This window comes from Eurosta solidaginis, chromosome 4 (genome assembly GCF_040869045.1).
Source record: "Eurosta solidaginis isolate ZX-2024a chromosome 4, ASM4086904v1, whole genome shotgun sequence".
In the NCBI taxonomy this organism is placed as follows: domain Eukaryota; kingdom Metazoa; phylum Arthropoda; class Insecta; order Diptera; family Tephritidae; genus Eurosta; species Eurosta solidaginis.
The window spans coordinates 176,317,878-176,337,003 of record NC_090322.1 but is presented as its reverse complement, the minus strand read 5'-3'; the positions used below and the strand labels follow the sequence as shown (position 1 = coordinate 176,337,003).

The 19,126-nt window shown below is 38.3% G+C and overlaps 1 protein-coding gene across 4 annotated transcripts in view; it reads right to left on the bottom strand.

Moving 5' to 3' along the window:
* sn (fascin domain-containing protein singed) overlaps positions 1-19,126 on the bottom strand; it is a 166,654-nt gene that overhangs the window by 50,795 nt on the left and 96,733 nt on the right. Inside the window, exon 3 of one of the 4 annotated variants that reach the window (XM_067783943.1) lies at positions 12,026-12,075. The exons of the other annotated variants lie outside the window; for them this stretch is intronic. The gene's annotated coding sequence lies outside the window, so the exon portion shown is untranslated. The remainder of the gene's footprint in view (positions 1-12,025; positions 12,076-19,126) is intronic. 4 annotated transcript variants of the gene reach the window in all.

The following is a 19,126-nucleotide window of genomic DNA, read 5'->3' as shown; positions in this document are numbered from 1 at the left end:
GTTAGTACATTAACTAGTAAAAGATATAGGCAGGGGCGTCCCAGAAAATTATAACTTGAGGAGTAACTGCAATAATTGAATAATGAAAACTAGTATGGCAACTAATTCAAACTCGCAAATGTCTCGTAAAGCTCGTAAGCCGTGCTAGGTTTTTTATGATTTTTAAAGGATTTCTATGATTATGAAATATTTGCGAGTTTGAGGCAGTTGCCTTAACCCTTAACAACCCACTCGTGTCCAACGGACACGCTTTTATGTATTTTTTCACCAATATTCTCTGAGTGGAAATATGTATGAAGCGATAATATTGTAACGAGTTTTGGGGAGTTCCTGATAATAATGAACTGTCGAATAAATAACTCCAATATTCAGTATTACAAAATGGTCTTTATTTAGACTACTTTGGGAGAAGTACTTCACAATTATACTTCACTACTAGCTTGTTTGAATCAAACTGATTTACTATCGCTTACATCGCGCTGCTTTTATACTCTCAGTTAGACTCGTTCACCTATTTCTCCTAAGGTCTTGGCTTTTTTTAGCTGTATGCGTGTGTATGTGTGAGTAACAGCTTCTGCTCTTGCCTGCTAACATATGTATGTGTATGTGAAATAATCTCTTCACCTCGAGCTGCTGTTTATGCCAATGGAATATTCTTCCTTGTCTTATACATAGGTGCGGCTGCTTGCTTTAATGTGTACATGCATATAAGTGTGGCTGCTTGTTTTCTTTTGTTGTTGTAATTATACATCATAGCGATGCTAATATTCGCCACAATATATTATGGCGTTTTCTTTGCTGAAAATAATGTCAACCTGTTGGTGCTTCTAAGCTCTTTGGAATGTTTGTAATTCAAGCTCGCAAGCCTTGCAACGTTTTTACAATTCTTTAAAGCATTTCTATGATTATGAGATATTTGCGAGTTTGAGGGAGTTGCCTTAACCAAAGGAAACGCCTTTATGTATTTTTTCTCTAATATTCTCTGAGTGGAAATATGTATGAACCGACAATATTTTATGCCGTTTACTTTGCTGAAATAATGTCGTTGTGTTGGTGCTTCTAAGCTCTTTGCAATGTTTGTATGTTACTTTCAGAAAATATTTTCCACCGGACGACGTATTATCAATTTGTTATCAAAATTTTATTGGTTTATTATCGGTATTATCCATTTATTACCGACGAGTTATCGGTTTGTTATCTGCGTGGAATAGAAGAGTTATCCATTTTTCATCGAAAAAATGTAAATTTGCTATCCATAACAACGGTTAACCATAAGTGATCGATTTTTTATCGACGAGGTTTGTTTTTACTATCGTAAGATTTTCGATTATTTATTGAAAAATTATCGACATGTTATCAGTGTTATTAATTTGATAACAGCATGTTTAAGATTTTTTATCAAAAAGCTTATCATGCGAAAATTTATCGATACTTTATCATAAAAACTGTCGATTTGTTATCGATGTTACCAATTGGTTATCGGCGTGTTAGCTAGTTATTATCGACGACTTATCAGTTTGTTATGAAATAGATACTCACAAAACTTCGATATCACATCTGTAACCCGCCGATAACAAGCCGATAAGAAAACAGCTAACTCGACGATAAATTTGCTTTCGATAATAAAACAACCACTTGTCGGTACCGATTGTTATTTATATGACGCCGACAAAGCTCTTCGCAAAAAGGCCGAAAATATTTGTTTCTGGTAAAGTTATTTTCGTTTATTGTTTAACATCAACCCCTGGGCGAGCTCCCAAAATTTTTCACTTTATGCCGTGCTGTGGTAATAGCGTCCTTCGCCTGCCACGCCGAAGGTTCTGTATGTTTTATACGGTCCATGTGATACAAATAGCGACAACCTCCCAGAGAACCATTGGACTTCCTTTTTTACTCTGGATTTTTCAGCAATGAAAGATGCTAAAGAAAATATTTTATAATAAAAAGGCGCGGCACCTGCCTCACGATCGAAAATCTTTAATATAATTTGTTTCATGACCACTCTGAAACGAAGGATCAGATTTGGCTAAAAACTGAGAAGTAAGAACTTAATTTCTTGGATATTTTAATGGGATAACCTCTTTTCCGGGAAGTGGGCCAGGGACCGACCTAGGTTAGGTTAGGTTAGGTTAAAGTGGCTGCCTCCGCTGTCCGAGCGGAGACTCACGTAGGCCGTTGTGGCCCGTTGTGCTACCACGAGGGGGCCCCTATTTCCTGTTACCCTACTTTTCGAAGAAGAAGAAAGTTTAGACCCCAGTGAGGCTAAACCAGCGCGTTTGCCTAATGAAACGCAAGATGTCGTTTGGGTTTATAGATTCAAGCTCCGTAAAGCACCCAAAGGAACGTCTGTGGAGGCATTGGTACCGGGTTTTTGACAGTGCGGGACAGTGGCGCAGATAGTACTCTACGCTTTCTATCTCCTCCTCGTCCCTACAGCTGCGGCAGAAGTCATTTGTCTGCAGGCCCATATAGGCACCGTGAGTGCCCATGAGACAGTGACCTGTAAGAATGCCTACTAGTGGGTTTATAGAGATACGGTTTAACAATATCACCCTTTGCGATCTCTTTCCATCCAGCTTAGGCCAGATTTGCTTGGATATACTACATGTAGGTTCCTTGGCCCATCTGGCGTTTGCCTGATCCGTGAAAAGAGATCGCAGATCGCAGAGGAGGGCTGGCCCAACCCGCAGAGGTTATTGTTTGCAGGTTGGTGCCTTCCCTAGCTAGCCCATCCGCAGCGCAGTTTCCCGAGATGTCACAGTGGCCAGGAACCCATATTATTATTTTAAGGACCGACCTACATATTTCACAAAATCTTGGGGATCATTTTTTTTCGAGAAATATACCAGGATTAGATTTTTGTAAAAAATGTATTCGTGGTTCGAGGTTGAGAGAGAGAGTGGGAGGGAAATAGGAAGATGTAAAAAAGCAGTACGGATAAGAGAGAAATGGATGCAAAATGAGGTTAAGGGAAATGAAGATGTACAGAGACGGAGGGCATGCACGGGGGAGCTACAGGACCACTTACTGGGAAAGGCAAAGGGAAAGGTATTATAGCACGCAAAAGGGATAAAGAGAGGAAGTGAGGGTAAAGAAATTGGGAGAGTATTAATCGCGAGCAATAACTAAAGGGAAAGGGACTATGAAATAAATACCGATTTCTCAAACGACTTATTCTGCGACAGCAACGCGCTAGGTGATAGCTAGTAAATTTATATAAACACTAGATTCCACGGCAGACTTTAGTCTGTCCGTGAATCGGTTTAGCTACATTAAAAAAGGGAACCTCGCTTCCCCTCCTCACCCTCTATCCCATTCTCTTCTATAACGCAGCTACAATTTTTAAAATTGCTTTATCCGACTTTGAATTATAAAGTTACCAACAGATTTTGCATCCGTCTTTATGTATATGAGATTAGCATATTTGGAAGGCTGCTGCTCAAACAAAAAATTTCAAGCAAATTGTGCCATAAATACAAATATTAAGCTTGTCGAAGAGGAACCAAATTTCAAGAAATTCGCACCATACACTATTTTATTTAAAATAGGCCGGCCCCGGCCGCCACCGTGGTGTGATGGTAGCGTGCTCCGCCTATCACACCGTATGCCCTGGGTTCAACTCCCGGGCAAAGCAACATCAAAATTTTAGAAATAAGGTTGTTCAATTAGAAGACAATTTTTCTAAGCGGGGTCGCCCCTCGGCAGTGTTTGGCAAGCGCTCCGGGTGTATTTCTGCCATGAAAAGCTCTCAGTGAAAACTCATCTGCCTTGCAGATGCCGTTCGGAGTCGGCATAAAACATGTAGGCCCCGTCCGGCCAATTTGTAGGGAAATCAAGAGGAGCACGACGCAAATTGGAAGAGAAGCTCGGCCTTAGATATCTTCGGAGGTTATCGCGCCTTACATTTATTTTATTTTTTAGGTCGGCCCTTGTTCCACTTCCAAGGGTGAAAAGTTTCTCAGCTATTATCTTGGCATAAACTAATCAAGATAGATATAGACTTCGATATATCAAAATGATTGGGCGAAAAAAGAGATTCATTTAGCCACCGTTCGTCCGTCCGTAAACACGATAACTTGAGTAAATTTTGAAGTATCTTAATGAAATTTGGTATGTAAGTTCCTGGGCACTCATCTCAGATCGGTATTTAAAATGAACGAAATCGGACTATAACCACGTCCCCTTCTTCGATAGCGAAAATTTCGAAAAACCGAAAAAGTGCGATAATTCATTACTAAAGACGGATAAAGCAATGAAACTTGGTAGGTGGGTTGTCCTTATGACGCAGAATAGAAAATTAGAAAAATTTTGGAAAATGGGCGTGGCACCGCCCACTTTTAAAAGAAGGTAATTTAAAAGTTTTGCAAACTGTAATTTGGCAGTCGTTGAAGATATCATGATGAAATTTGGCACGAACGTTACTCCTATTAATGTATGTGTGCTAAATAAAAATCAGCAAAATCGGATAACGAAGACGCTCACTTTTTAAAAAAAAAATTTTAAGTCATATTTTAGCAAAGAATTGAATATCTTTACAGTATATATGTAAGTAAATTATGTCAACATTCAAATCCAGTAATGATATGGTGCAACAAAATACAAAAATAAAAGAAAATTTCAAAATGGGCGTGGCTCCGCCCTTTTTCACTTAATTTATCTAGAATACTTCTAATACCATAAGTCGAACAAAAATTTACCGATCCTTGTGAAATTTGGTGGGGGCATAGCCTCTATACCGATAACTGTTTTTTGTGAAAATGGGCGAAATCGGTTGAAGCCACGCCCATTTTTTATACACAGTCGACCGCCTGTCCTTCCGCTCGGGCGTTAACACTTCTTACTTCTCGTACTTATCTGAACTCACTTTATCTTGCTATTAAAAATGGGCGAAATCCGACTATGACCACGCCCACTTTTTCCATATCGAAAATTTCGAAAAATTAAAAAAATGCCATAATTCTATACCAAATACGAAAAAAGGTTTGAAATATGATGATTGGATTGGTTTTTTGACGCAAAATATAACTTTCGAAAAAACTTTGTGAAATGGATGTGACACCTACCATATTAAGTAGAAGAAAATGAAAAAGTTCTGCAGGGCGAAATCAAAAGTCCTTGGAATCATGGCAGGAATACTGTTCGTGGTATTACATATATAAATAAATTAGCGGTACCCGACAGATGATGTCTGGGTCACCTTGGTCCACATTTTGGTCGATATCTCGAAAATGTCTTCACATATACAACTAATGGCCACTCCTTTTTAAAACCCTCATTATTACCTTTAATTTGATACCCATATCGTACAAACAAATTATAGAGTCACCCCTGGTTCACCTTTATGGCGATATCTCGAAAAGGCGTCCACCTATCGAACTAAGGTCAACTCTCTTTTAAAATGCTTATTAACACCTTCCATTTGATATCCATGTTATACAAACACATTCCAGGGTTACCCTAGGTTCATTTTCCTACATGGTGATTTTCCCTTATTTTGTCTCCAAAGCTCTCAGCTGAATATGTAATGTTGGGTTACACCGGAACTTAGCCTTCCTTTCTTGCTAGCACATACTTACGTAACTATGTGTGCACACATTTACGTCAGCACAAAGAAATAGGAGAATCTGAAGCTTAAGCTTGCATGTGCTAATGTAGTTTAGATAGCCAATTAAGTGAAATGGCGGCAATGTGGTGCAGATACCAACGAGTTTTTAATTGTTAAGAGCCGTCACACGATACTTTGGAAAATTACTCGATGTTTTCTAAAGGTAGTCGCTGTTTTTTTTTGTCATATATACATATTTATAAAAATGCCTTCTATACATTTTCGTGTCATATTTGGGTATATTTTAGTGATTGGATTAAAATAATTGATTAATTCTCTTTCCAAAAATCGCAATTACGCAAAGACAATACACCGCATAAATATATAGGATGCAGTTAACCAACTTGCGAAAACTGCCGTGAAAAAACATTCGGTGTGAATTGGTTGCTTTGTTGTTGTCAAACTATCGAGTGACGGCTCTTTTTGCAGATACAGATACTACAAATATGCACTTTTAATTCGTACACAACTTTATCGTAGCAATAAAATAAACCGGCGCATCAGCTGAAATTCGTTAGAGTGTGGTTTACGTGTGATAAGTGGGTGGAACAAGGTTTGTAAGTAACTGGGAATTAATGTGACAGTTGTTAACTCTAGCAAATAGCTACGGCTAAATGGGCTACATCTATAACTTTAAAAGCAACAACTAAGTTAACAAATAAAGAGGACATGGTTGCCTTTATAGGATGGTTGGATGATGAACTTAATTACCTACATATGTATGTATAAGACGGTTGTTGTGTTTTTAATGGTAAAAACACTATCCTAAGGATTAGTTTCTGCTTTTAAGAGTGATTTCTTCCTCGAATACCAGCCTCTGGTATTAAGTTTAAAAACCCGCACTTTGAGCAGTAATCTTGATTAAAAGCTCTTTTGGCTCAAATAGCTCAAAGAGATATTTACTTCACTTGATGTATTTGGTAGCTTTGGGTTATGGGAACCTTTCATATTTCTATTCTGAGCCATTTTTTCACTCCTGAATGCTCTCGGTGAGTGCTAGATGGTGCCACACAAGAGAAAGATCCACTTTCCCTTCTTCCGTTAGACTGCTGAAATAGCGTATACCTGGAAATTTGAGTCGGCTCCTCTTACTGTTCATCCTCATAGTTTCTACAGAGTGAGCTTGTTAGTCGCCATCTGCGTATAATTGGTGCAATATTACAAAGACCACTAATTATGACGGTTTTTGTTACGCGCGTTATTTTTCTTCCAAACATGGCTGTTAGAACATTTATCCACACCCAGTTCGGTGCCCTTGTATTGTCATGCGGAGATGTGTCTCATTCTTCTTTGCATATCATCAGCAAATTAATTCCCTTCTATATTACGGTGGCCGTAGACCTAGAAAACGGAGATATTGAGATGCCTTATTGACGCCAGCTAGACTCGACACCTCCGCAAAATGTTCGAGGTTGAACTCGAGTGCCTCGAAAGCATGATGGCTGTAAAAAATCGCTACATTGCTCCGTATGGCTGAAATATTTTGTAACAATCCAGCTAGATTATCTCTTCGAACAAGATAGAGATTCTAATATCCCTACCACTTTCCAAGCTTGCCTCCCATTCCTTCTTGGAAGCATACCTTATGTTTTTTGCACCCGCAAGTTAAAAACTTCCGTAATATGAGAAGTGGTCATCATCAGTAAATTCATTTTCTTCAATACACCTATAAAAAGGGGTACGTTTTAGTCACCGAATATCTTAAAAATGCCCTGACTGTGAAAAATAGTTACATTGTTCTTTAACACTGAAATGGCTTGGAATAGTCTATCTGTTCTCTCTTTGTTTCTACGAGCGTAATAGTGCAAGAGACACAAAGTCAGTAAGATTAACTAATCCGCTGATACGTAAAGTAAAGCCCAGACCCAGTTCCGTTTCTCATTTTCGGACCGTCCCTGGAGACTGCAATGCCCATACCACTGCCCAAGCCCTCCTCTCATCCCTCCCTGGAAACATTCCCTTTGTTCTATAGCTGAAAATCAGCACAGTAATAACAGAAAGTTAGCTGCCCTCTTGATATGCAATCTCATCACGATGCGTCTACGAGTTTTCACATGATGGGTTCTCTCGGTCGATTAGCTTGTTTTGTGGCTAAGCAATGTGTGCACAAATGCTCACTGCAACCGATATTCCCAGGATTGCTAGCCACAGCATCTTCACTATCTCAATTGATTTCTCTTGTTCTGCAACACCTTTCGCCAGCAACATCGATAGCATATCACAACAATTTCGGGGAGTGTCTTTATCGCTTCCACAACAACAAGTGTCATTTTTCGAGGCAGGTCCAGATTCCGCATCGTTGAAGCCTTATAAAATCCTCAGTTGCTGTACGGATCCGGAAACGGATGGAATATTGCTTTCAAAGAACAGGTAAGAGAGTCCTTTGCTTTTTGAAGAAAGTTTTGCTAGTTATCGTAAGAGTGCGATGTTCGCTGTACAGATGTGCATGTGAATCTTGGCAGCCACAAAATGGTGAACCGACTAAATATGGGGACTTCGCATAACCTCGGCGACTGGAGTTATGTCTGCTGTTGAGCGCGCCATGTTCAATCAAGTTTCGCGTTCTTTATCTTTATTTATTAGAACTACAAGTTCCAGCTTAATGCATCTGTTATAGCTTAAAAGTTTCTTCTTTTTGCGTTCCGCAATGCAAGACTGCTTCAAATACCGAAAAGAAATATAAACTAACTGGACAAGCAGTGATGGCTTGAATTTCTGCACTGAGGCGTCAATTTCGCACACAACCGGCACAATTCGATACCTTTTACCTAGCATGCCAGCCAAGATCTCAGCCGCCGAATTCCATTCCATGCAACGAACTGTACACCAAAGTAACAGAAGCAGCTGCACGCTATGACAGCAATGCAATAACTGGGCATACTGGGGCACTAACTTATTCTTGCCGATAGTGAGCAATCCCAACAACAACGGGTACGATAGCTAAACGAAATATGAGGATGAGAAGTATTCATCTACTAAAGCCACATGAGCCGCAATGACTAGCTGTTAGGTACATATTTTAGTTTTTCTAAAGCGCCAGCGCACGGGTAAGAAAAATCGTCTCTAACTACATGTACCTATGTACATACATATATGATATAATCAGGGATCGCATAATATCGATAGCAGCAACCGATAATTCAATTAGAAGGCAAGCGATATCAATAGTGTCATCGATTGTGGGACAACGTAGAATAAGTGATAATTAGGCAACCAAGGTTTTAAGAGATGTGTATAGGCTTTCAGGGCGGAAAGTGATGCTCTGCTAGACTATAAAAGGCAGCGTACAAGCAAGGCAAATGAAATAGTTTAGTTTATAGCTTTAATAAAGGTTTTTCAATTTATAAACCAGTATCAGTATTGAGATCTCACTGTGTAATGGTTGGTTCGTATGAATCCAATTAGCCGTTTTGCTACCACAGCTCATGAGTTAAGCAATTATTTAAATCAAGTATTAAGAAAAACCTTTTGAAACATTCCGAGGAGAACTCCTTCACCTTCGCCGTGTATAGAAGCTCCCCAGGCCTAGAGGGCTCTCGAAAAAAGATTACCCAAGAAACTTCGTTCTAGTTCGACAGTGCGCTGGGCAATAGCATGCTCCACTCATCTCCGACGTTGCTGTAACCAGAGGTATTGTCTTCTAGATCAATTCGCCTAATTGAAATGTAACTCTTCTATTTATCTCTAGAATTGTTTTTCGTTTTATGGTGGTCATATGCTCGTAAAAAGTCTTCAACTGAACTTCATTAAAAAAAGTAATAACATATTGTGACGAATATTAGCAACACTAAGATATACTATCATCTCTAAGCCGATACTAAGCAGTCGCTTGTATCTACATAAACAAATCAATCATTATGTCTACACATATGTACATACAGCAGCGGAGATACTCACAAAAGTATGCAATCATCAGCCAAGTAGTTCTCACACATACACATGCATATTTCTGAGATACTCACAAAAGTATGCAATCTTCAGCGAACTAGTAAATTCTAGAAGGAGAAACGCCTAGAAGTATGTGAACGAGGAAACCGAAGAGTTTAAAAGCAGCACCAGCTGAGGCATGAGGAATCAGTTTGATTTAAGCACGCTATTGGTTGCGAAGTATAAGTGTTATTGGGAAGTACTCTAATAAAGACCATTTTGCATCATTGAATATTGGAGTTATTTATTTAACAGTTTAGCGATACGAACGTTAGTAGAAGGTTGCAAATAAGCGGAATTGCACTAAATTCGTTACAATATATTTAACATATATTTAGTTTCAATACCAAGTAGCAAAGGTACTATATTAGCATATCGGGTCGAAGTTCATATCGCTCGGCATGCGCTTTTCTTATAAATCCTCGGCGTTAACAGATCGTTTCGAATTGGATTATTACCGTGACGACGAAATGGTCATTGCAACATACAGCGGATATCATAAATCAGTACGCATTCAAACTTAAATCCTCAACATGGATGACAAAGAAGAATTATATAAGTTAGAAATAGAATTAGGTATGATCATGGGTCTTGTTTATTAAGCTAGATTGGCGGACAGCGTTCAATTTTTCAAATAAAATTAGTCCTCCTGTAAAGATGCGGATATTTTACCACAGCAGCACTCCGTTACATACAGACAATTAAAAATAGCAAGGAACTAGACCTTGGGACAGCCTACTCTTATTAGCCGACATTCAACCAAGAGCAAGGATAACCAGTTGAAGCGCCTCTGCGAAAGTTTACACGTGGAATAGCGCATCTATATTAAGTGTGGAATGCTTAGCATGCTTGACGAGCTAATGGAACTCTCCTTTAATTCGGGTTTCTGGGAAACGTGAGGTCTGGTACAATGTCACAGCCTTCTCCATTTAAAAGCCGATTACAACATTAAATAATGTTTCTGAAGCTACACGGAACGCGGGTCGCCGCATTTAATGTAAAGGAACTAGGCAATTTTTGTTTTTGCCAGATGGGTGGCGCAATATCCTCCAAACGGACCGGAACAACTCAACCAGCATAAAAATTTAAAGAAAAAAATTTGCTATTTCTCGTTCAAGTTGATGAGAACAGCAAAAGTAATGTAGGCGGTAATTTGTAGGTCCACATAACAATCGACAGCATGCCCTAGTTGACATTGCTGCCATACTCTCATATGAAGACGAATCTATAAGCATCTAGAAAAGAAAAATATCTCCATCCAGCTAAGCGACTTGCTGATCCATAAAGTGACTGTAGCTCGTACTCATTTCCAACAAAGGTCGGGCATAATTGGAGAGTAACAATGATAATGGTCTCACTGTATGGTCAGTTACTAACAGTCGTCAACCCCAAGAGGTATTAAGCATTGGCTAAGTTGAGAACGATATGGTGCAACAAATCTTCGTAACCACTTACTCGGTTCGAGCTACAAAACACAGAACAGTAATTTAACCGATTTGCCTATTAGAAATTCGTCCCTTTTGACATCGGAAAGCAATTTGCGAGCAAATCAGTAAAAGCATGCTCGCACACATACCATGAAAGTCAAATGAAAGGCGCGTTTTACGAAACCACCTCATTTGCAGGTGAAATAAACTTCAAACACAACGTCATAATTCCATAGAACGTAGGTATTGAAGAGGTTATTAAGCGCAGGTCTTATAGCTCCACAGCTTCCTCATTTTATTTGTTAACCTCACCTATTCTGCTACAAGTATAAATATATCGTACACATATTTAGTGGGCAAGCTGTGGCGACTTCAAGTTCCTCGGGGAATTTTGTAGGGTGTGATCATATCATATATATTATTTGTAATTGCTGTTTTTATATACGGGTCCTTTTTTCGCTCTTATGTCGAATCCAAATCCTTAAATAAAGTTTTGGTTGTAAACATGGAGATTCGGTCTATTAGCGAGCTCTGGGCAATTTTGGTCGTAGTGCTTTTGTTTAGCTATATTTTGTTAAAATGATTTGTTAAAAATAACCAACTGTGAGCACACAAAGAAATCTATTTGTACTACGGCACTATTTTGAATATTTGCACTGCATTACCGGCAGTTGCTATCATACTCTAGATGACAGCACAAGCTGTACGTCTTAATCGATTGATAGAACAGCTGATTTCTCTATTTGATAAGAGACTTTTAAATTGGTTGCGCAAGATGCGCACGGGTCCGGCTAGTATATTAATTCGGTCTCGTGCTTTTATAGTGCTTGTTATTGGATCTTTAAAAACAGGTAGACCACAGCAAGTATGCACAAAGAGCGCAGTACCGGTAGTACCAAAGAAAAATAATATCGCAAGCCGTAACAAAACCCATCTCATAATTTGTTCGAAAGTATCGATGGACGTCCACTATCGATTACATTGACTATCGGGGGTATTCGGCCACTAATGCATTGAGGCCACTCATTTACCGGCACTTTATATGTATATAGCAGAGTTCACTCACAGTCCAATGAAATAGCGGCTACGGCGTTTAATATTGTTGTATTAGTATATCTAAAAAAAATACTTATTAAAAACAGTAAAAGAAAACTAAGAAATTATAAAAAAAATGGATCAACAAGCTCAAACTCCACTTCTGCAAGTATCTGTGGATACATGATCATAGTAGATAGAGCAACAAAGTTTTACAACGGTGGAAGGAAGTATTAAAATAATAAAATCGCCAGCCACACTGGGAATGGTAATCACAACCGCTGTAACTGAATAAATAAGAACCAAACCACAACAGCAATATGTAAGTTGGCAGCGAATCTTGGCGCAACCAGCAGCTCACAGAACACGAGCTTGGGCTGGACTCTAAAGCAGGATTTTTACTTCTAAGTATGTGTTTAATAAATATGGAGTTCGGGATTCAGAATACCGACGATACGAACAGTCCTAATTTCAGAACGCTGGGCGTGACTGGACAAGTTTTACAAATTTGTAAACTGGACGAAGCTCCTAAAACTCGGTAAAAGTAGAAAAGCTTCGAAAAAATTTACGGAGGCACTCACCAGCAATGACCATCACCGAAACAAATGAGCGTGTTACTTTTTGCTTGAACTTTAAACGTGTTATGTACTTTTAACACGTAGGAGGGTTTCCACCTTACATCGGCCTCTGGGGAACTGGTTCAGTTCTTAGCGAGCATGCTACTCATAGATATCCACCTTTTCTTTTGTCAAATCGCAAATCTTCCTTATAAATCTTTTTATATAGAAATGAACTGGGACCAGCGTTGTCTCTTTTGTGAGTGATCGCATCTGTTGAAGAAACAGAGAAAGACCAGCCATAGCAAAAAGTTTAAATGCTTATAGCCAGAATCAGCTTTGCTTGCAGCAGCTACAGATGCACCTCTTCATAAATTTATTAGAGAAAAAAAGTATATTCTACAAGTATGTATATTGAACAGGAGGAGTACACTTCCGTTTCTAATAGACAGCTATTGAACAGAGCCAGTGGGAGAAAGCTGTGAGCTCTACAAAACACTTCCAGGCTTTTTACTCAGAAGCTAAACTAATGAGATTTGTTGAAGATAGTTGACGAGTGTTCACGTTAATGGTGATCGTGATGGGCCTCCGAAGGATGTGGTTGTTCTTATTGTAGCGATGCCTGCGCTGTCTGCGCTGATCACTTCTGTTTTATTGTCAGAGGAAATAGGCCCCTGTGGGAAATTATAAAGGCTTAGCTGGATATGGTAACAAGATGGTTCAAACAAATTGATTTCGGTAGAATAGCGCGAAAAATTATCGCTGTATCCATAGTTTGAATCGTCTCAAATTAGCCATGACGCACACTCAAAGCAAACGGTATAACAGTCGGACGACAGTTTAATCAATGAATTTGCACCTCTGGGCTTAAATAAGGTTTAACACAATCGCTTTCTATTGGAATATCGTGAAATTTAGCGTTATTACTATCATTGTCTACATTAAGGTCGAAATTTTGTATTCAAAGGTCTACGCTGTCGGAACGAGGCTATCAAGATTAGCAGCAAACTAAAACTGCGCATTGACTCCAACTTTGTCCAGGTAGATGGCGTCACCTTTAAGATTCTGTGAATGAAACCTTATTCACTGCTTTCAAGATTAAGGCATTCCATATTTACTCGCACAACCAAGCTGAAATTATGGCTCTGATCCTAACAGTAGTTCAGTTATGGGTCGAACCATTTCGAGTTTATAAACGGATTTGGCATCGAGGCATGACATTACACGTAACTGTTCTTGATGAACGCTTTCTTCCTCGCGAACTTTCTAATAGATACCGATGCAGTATGTCTCAACATACTGAGCAAGCAGATTTATAAAGATTGTCAAGGTTGAATCCTCTTTATGCTTAGCTGGTTAGTTTTCGGGGCGGCACGGCAAAATTACATCCGCATGGCGTTTTTGGTATCTCGGAAGGGATATCGTCGTTAGCATTATTCTTTGATTGCAAATATGTTATTTGGAAGCCATGTTAAGTTCTACGCGTATGATTTTTAAAAATCATCATAGAGTTGACATGCTCTAGTTTTAACCATTTCATATCAGAGCTGATAGTCTCGAAGCTTAGATGTTCTAGATCGGTACTAAATATTCAATCCCGCGCTCATCTCCACTGTGCATTACTTATGTGTGAGTCGATATTATGTGGTTTGCGGTTTTATGAATTGTTGTTTAATGCTGTTAAGTTTTTATTCAATGTTGCCTCATTTTTTCGTTCTACGTTTTCACATAACAATAACAAAGAACAGTGGAATACTTTAAAGCACCAAACAAAGATGGTACACACATACATGTTTAGCCATATCTATGGATGAATCCAGGTGATGGTGACCCAGGAGCGTTAGACCAGAAAGAAATAACTGCATCTTTTGTTCTATATATTTACAGACAAAAGCTATTACTCACTGGCTAGTAAATATATCATGCGAGAGAAAGTAAAGGGTGCATCGAGATGAAAAAACAAATTGATTTCTAATTAAGAATTGATGAGTAATTACGTAAGTACGGCGACAGTTTCATTCCCATTAGCGTTGCGTAAATGGAGGTCAGTGATAGAAGATGTAGGAAGTTCGGTTTGGAGGAGGAAACGATAGATCATGTTTTGTTCTGTTGTTGTTTTTATAACGGTAAAGGCACTCCCCGAAACTTTCGGTGTTGTCCATGTTGATGGACCTTTACCGGACATTGATCCGTTACGTTCCGGTAACAGGCACCATTAAGGTACTAGCCCGACCATCTCGGGAACGATTAATATGACCACATTAAAACCATCCCGCTCCTCCACGCCCTAGTTCCGTCAGATAATTGGGGTAGCCAGGGCTTCGCCTGCTATGATATATGTTCATGTTTTGTGCTCCTGCCTGCGCTTGCCAGGCTAAAACTTCAGCTATTACGACGAATACAGCTGTCAGATCTAGAAGCAGCAAGTGGTATAGTTTCTAGAAAGCTTCTAGTATTTGCCAAGAGGAGTGAGTTATTTTATAACATAGGTCGTGGTTTTTGATCGGGTTTTTCAGTTTGGTCTTTAAAAAAACTTCTGGTAACACTATGGGCTCATTTAATCTATGTGAGGTCTTCACGGACAGGCAAGCTCAACCTAACCTAACAGTTTAGCTTTTTATAATTTGTAGAGATCTGGAATTTTCAATAATTTTTTCTTCAAATGCCATGTGCAGAAATCTCCATGCATGTCGAAAATGCTTATTCATGATTATTCAATTCAAATTCAAGAAATGATTATTTCAGTATTGGGATTAGCGATTGTGCTAGAGATCTTTTCGGAATCATTTTGAGACTATTTCGTGACCTTTTCGGGACTATCTCTAGATAACATTGGGATTGTTTTCGATTTTATTTCGGACCGCTTTGGGATTGTAAACGAAGCCAATTCCAAGCTGCTTAAGAACCATATCGGACCCATTTCGGGAATGTTTTCAAAACAATTTCAGAATCGGAAATATTTTCAAGAACATTTCGGCACAAGATAAAATTCTGAGCTTAGAGCTTTCTTTAAATATATATGATAGGGCGTTTTCGACCCAGTAGCCTAGATATGGTTATATTCCACTCAGCCCTCGATAAGTAGGTCAGCCTTCTTACAATAAAATTTCTTTTACACTTGCTTCTAACCCACTTAGTACATGTTTTATTGATATATCACGATTTGGGTATTAATCTTAATATATATAAATTTCGTGTCACGTTGTTTATCTGTAATGGACTCCTAAGCAGTGGACTCTGTGCAGTTTCATCCAACTTGAAAGATAAGATAGCGTTCTTGTGAAGTTTCTTTCCGGGAAGTGGACCCGGACTGATCTACAGGAAATAAATTCTATTCACGGTTCAATTTGTCCGAAATTTGGTATATAGGTAGCCCTTTGCCTAAATAAGTATTTACGATACTTTTTTCCAGGAAGGGGACCAGGGACCGATCAAATCGAACAAATTCTATTCGTGGTTCGATTTGCCTGAAATTTGGTATATAGGTAGCCCTTGCCTAGATAAGTATTTATAACACTTTTGTTCAGGGAAATAGAGCAGGGACCGACTGGGACTGGGACTTGGGCTGGAAGAGGGACTGCGAACAAGGTATGGAGAAAATTACGAAGAACTAGAGAGAAAAGTAAAGAGGGAAGGAGAAAGAGATAGAGTTAGACGAAGATAGGGAAATAGGCACAGATGGAGTGGAAAATAAGTGAGGGAGAAAGAGGCGCAGAAAAAGAGAAAGGCAGAGGGACGAGTGAATAAAAAGATAAGGAAAACATTCTCTTTCTTCCCTTTCACAAATTCGATTTTCGTCATCCTCTTCCCATACTTTTCACCTTATTACTCTTTCCTCTTTTCTTTCAACCGCTATTATAAAACCGCAATTTTCACCTCCTCTTTCCTTCCCATCCCCATACCCCTCCCATAATTACATCAACTTTATATAGTCTTTATATTGCTGAAGTAAAAACGTTACATTTAAACACAAAGTAGGGCATGGTTGCCCCTATTTTAACAAACTTCATACATCTTAATATATAGAACACTTATACCAAACTACAATAAGTCCGTAGCTATTAAATTTTATCTTGCTTGGGGGCGTAACCGAGTGATACTATCGTCATTGACATGCCTAACATCATCTTTAGACACCCTGTATACGTAGTTAAACAAATGTTATAAATTTGTTCCGGCTTAGTTAATTTTTCTAAATCTTTCTTAGTTCTTAACTGATCATAAGTTTGAGCCAACGAAGTTCTCTTTTGCTCAAGCATTGATACACAAAAACTGATGCCCATATGTAAATGAACAAGCAATAAACAAACGAATAACCAACAATTTAAATATCAAACCAACATTAGGTATATAATAAAAAATTAATTAAGGTGCAAGTCTTTTGGTGGATTGAAAGTAGTGAAGGAAAGTAGATAAAGGTGAGAGATGACTAAATGAGTTCAACAAAGGTGAATCATAGAATGTATATATTAGTGCATAAATTAAACAACTTCACACACATTGATGACCTAGGAACAATGCGCTTTTAGGGCTTTCTCAATTTTAAATGTGTCAAACCTCTTTTCTATAACAACTTATCATTAAAATAACATAAATATAGTTCAAGAAAACTAAAAAACCCGCCGTATCACGGAGGTTTGTGTCTACGCTACTAAGCACAACTCGTTTTGTAGCGAGTTATTTAACCACTGCCGCGAGTCTTCAATAACTGCCGCTAGATGGGTCTAATTCTACTTTACGCGCTTAGTCCAGAGATTTACAAACAAGCATACATACAAGTAAAGCGTGTTAATAATGGTCAGTGCGTGTTCTTCATTCTCTCTTGGTTCGAATCAGGCATGCTTAACGAACGAAACGATATCATTTCGTTACGATAATTAACGCTAATAAACGAAACGAAGTCACTTCGTTTCGTTTATTAACGTTAAGATCGTCAAATTAACGTTTCGTTTATTAACGTTGATTATCGTAACGAAATGATATCGTTTCGTTCGTTAAGCATGCCTGGTTCGAATTCACCGATTTTGTTGCTCCGATTTGGCGGAATTTTAAGGAAATATCTTGATGAGTACGAAATAGGGAGAGCATCTATATTCTTTTGGTCTTCTCTCAACTCAAAATCGTCATCTACCTACTTTTCCATTGCCAAAACTTTGGAAAAGTTCTCGTATGTGATTTATAAATATGTGATTTATCACTATTTACTGTCTTACAACAACAGTTTTAATTGAAACTGATTTTGTTAACTAAGATGCTTCTGTCAAATTCAATTTTCTTTGCTTTTTCCACTTTTGGTGTTATAGTTAATTCGTTGATTGCATTGTTTTTGTGTTTTATTGTCATTTTCTATAAGTGAAGTTTTGATTTCGTTTTGTGATGTTGCTCCAATAATTCAAAGTTGAAAAAAGTTACAAATACCGTAGCATTTTTGAAAGTGATGGTTCAACTTTCTAACGTCAGATTGGCAACAAAAGAGCATTTAACTGAAAACCAAATTGTAATGTTTTAATTCATGACATTTGATGCAAAATTGTTGTCCAATATACAATAATTAGCAACTTTTTTTCGATAATGCAGGAGATTGTTTTTTCATTGCAAAATTTGTTCAACAACTATATTGAAATACTTTTAAGTGTTGTCACATACCAAAAAAAAAAAAAAATACATAAATACCACCCAATCAACCCACTCCAAAAGGCAATAACCAATAGCAGAAAATACCATGTCGGAACTGCCAAACAAATTCTTCTTTAAATCTGTCTTACTACCCATTAGCTCACCACTACAATATTATCTGTGTTTGAATCCTCAGAACTTCATAGTCATGCCAAGTAAAAGGTGTTTCTAAGCGGGGTCGCCCCTAGGTAGTGCTTTGGCAAACACTTCGAGTGTATTTATGCCATGGAAAGCTTCTCAATGAAAATGTATATGCTTTGCAGCTTCCGTTCGCAGACGGCATAAAACATGTAGGTCCCGTTCCGAACTTATATGTAGGAAAAACTAAAAACGACACGACAAAAATGGGAAGAGAAGCTCGGCCTTAATCTCCGAAATCACGCCAAATGTCAGCTGTTCACAATACCGTATGTATGTACTACTTTTGGATGTGCGGTCATTTTGTCAAAATGGTGACTTGCACTGCAATCTAAGTTTCCTACAGGGTACTACTACTACTTTTACATTCATCGCAACGCTAACAAATTAACATTGACTTCAGGAACAACAACAATTGAAAGGCGAAGAGAGTTCATTTGACCAGTACAAAAACGTGCATAGTCTGGCTGTGAAGCAACAACAAAAAATGTGTTTTTTCCTTCAAAGCAACAGCAATTATATCTGTTTAGCGCTGTCTTTCTCATAGCTCAAATAACTGTAAATAAGTGACAAAACTGAAAGGTGATTTGAAAACAAAATCCACCTGTCAACAATTCGAATTAAGTTTAGCGAAAATTGCGCAAACAAAAAAAAAAAAATGAAAGAAAATGAAAAGTTTGGTGTGAAGAAATACAAAAATTTGCAAGAGCAGAAGTTTTGTGTAATATTTTAAAGACTGACTTTATATAAATGGAGCGTAT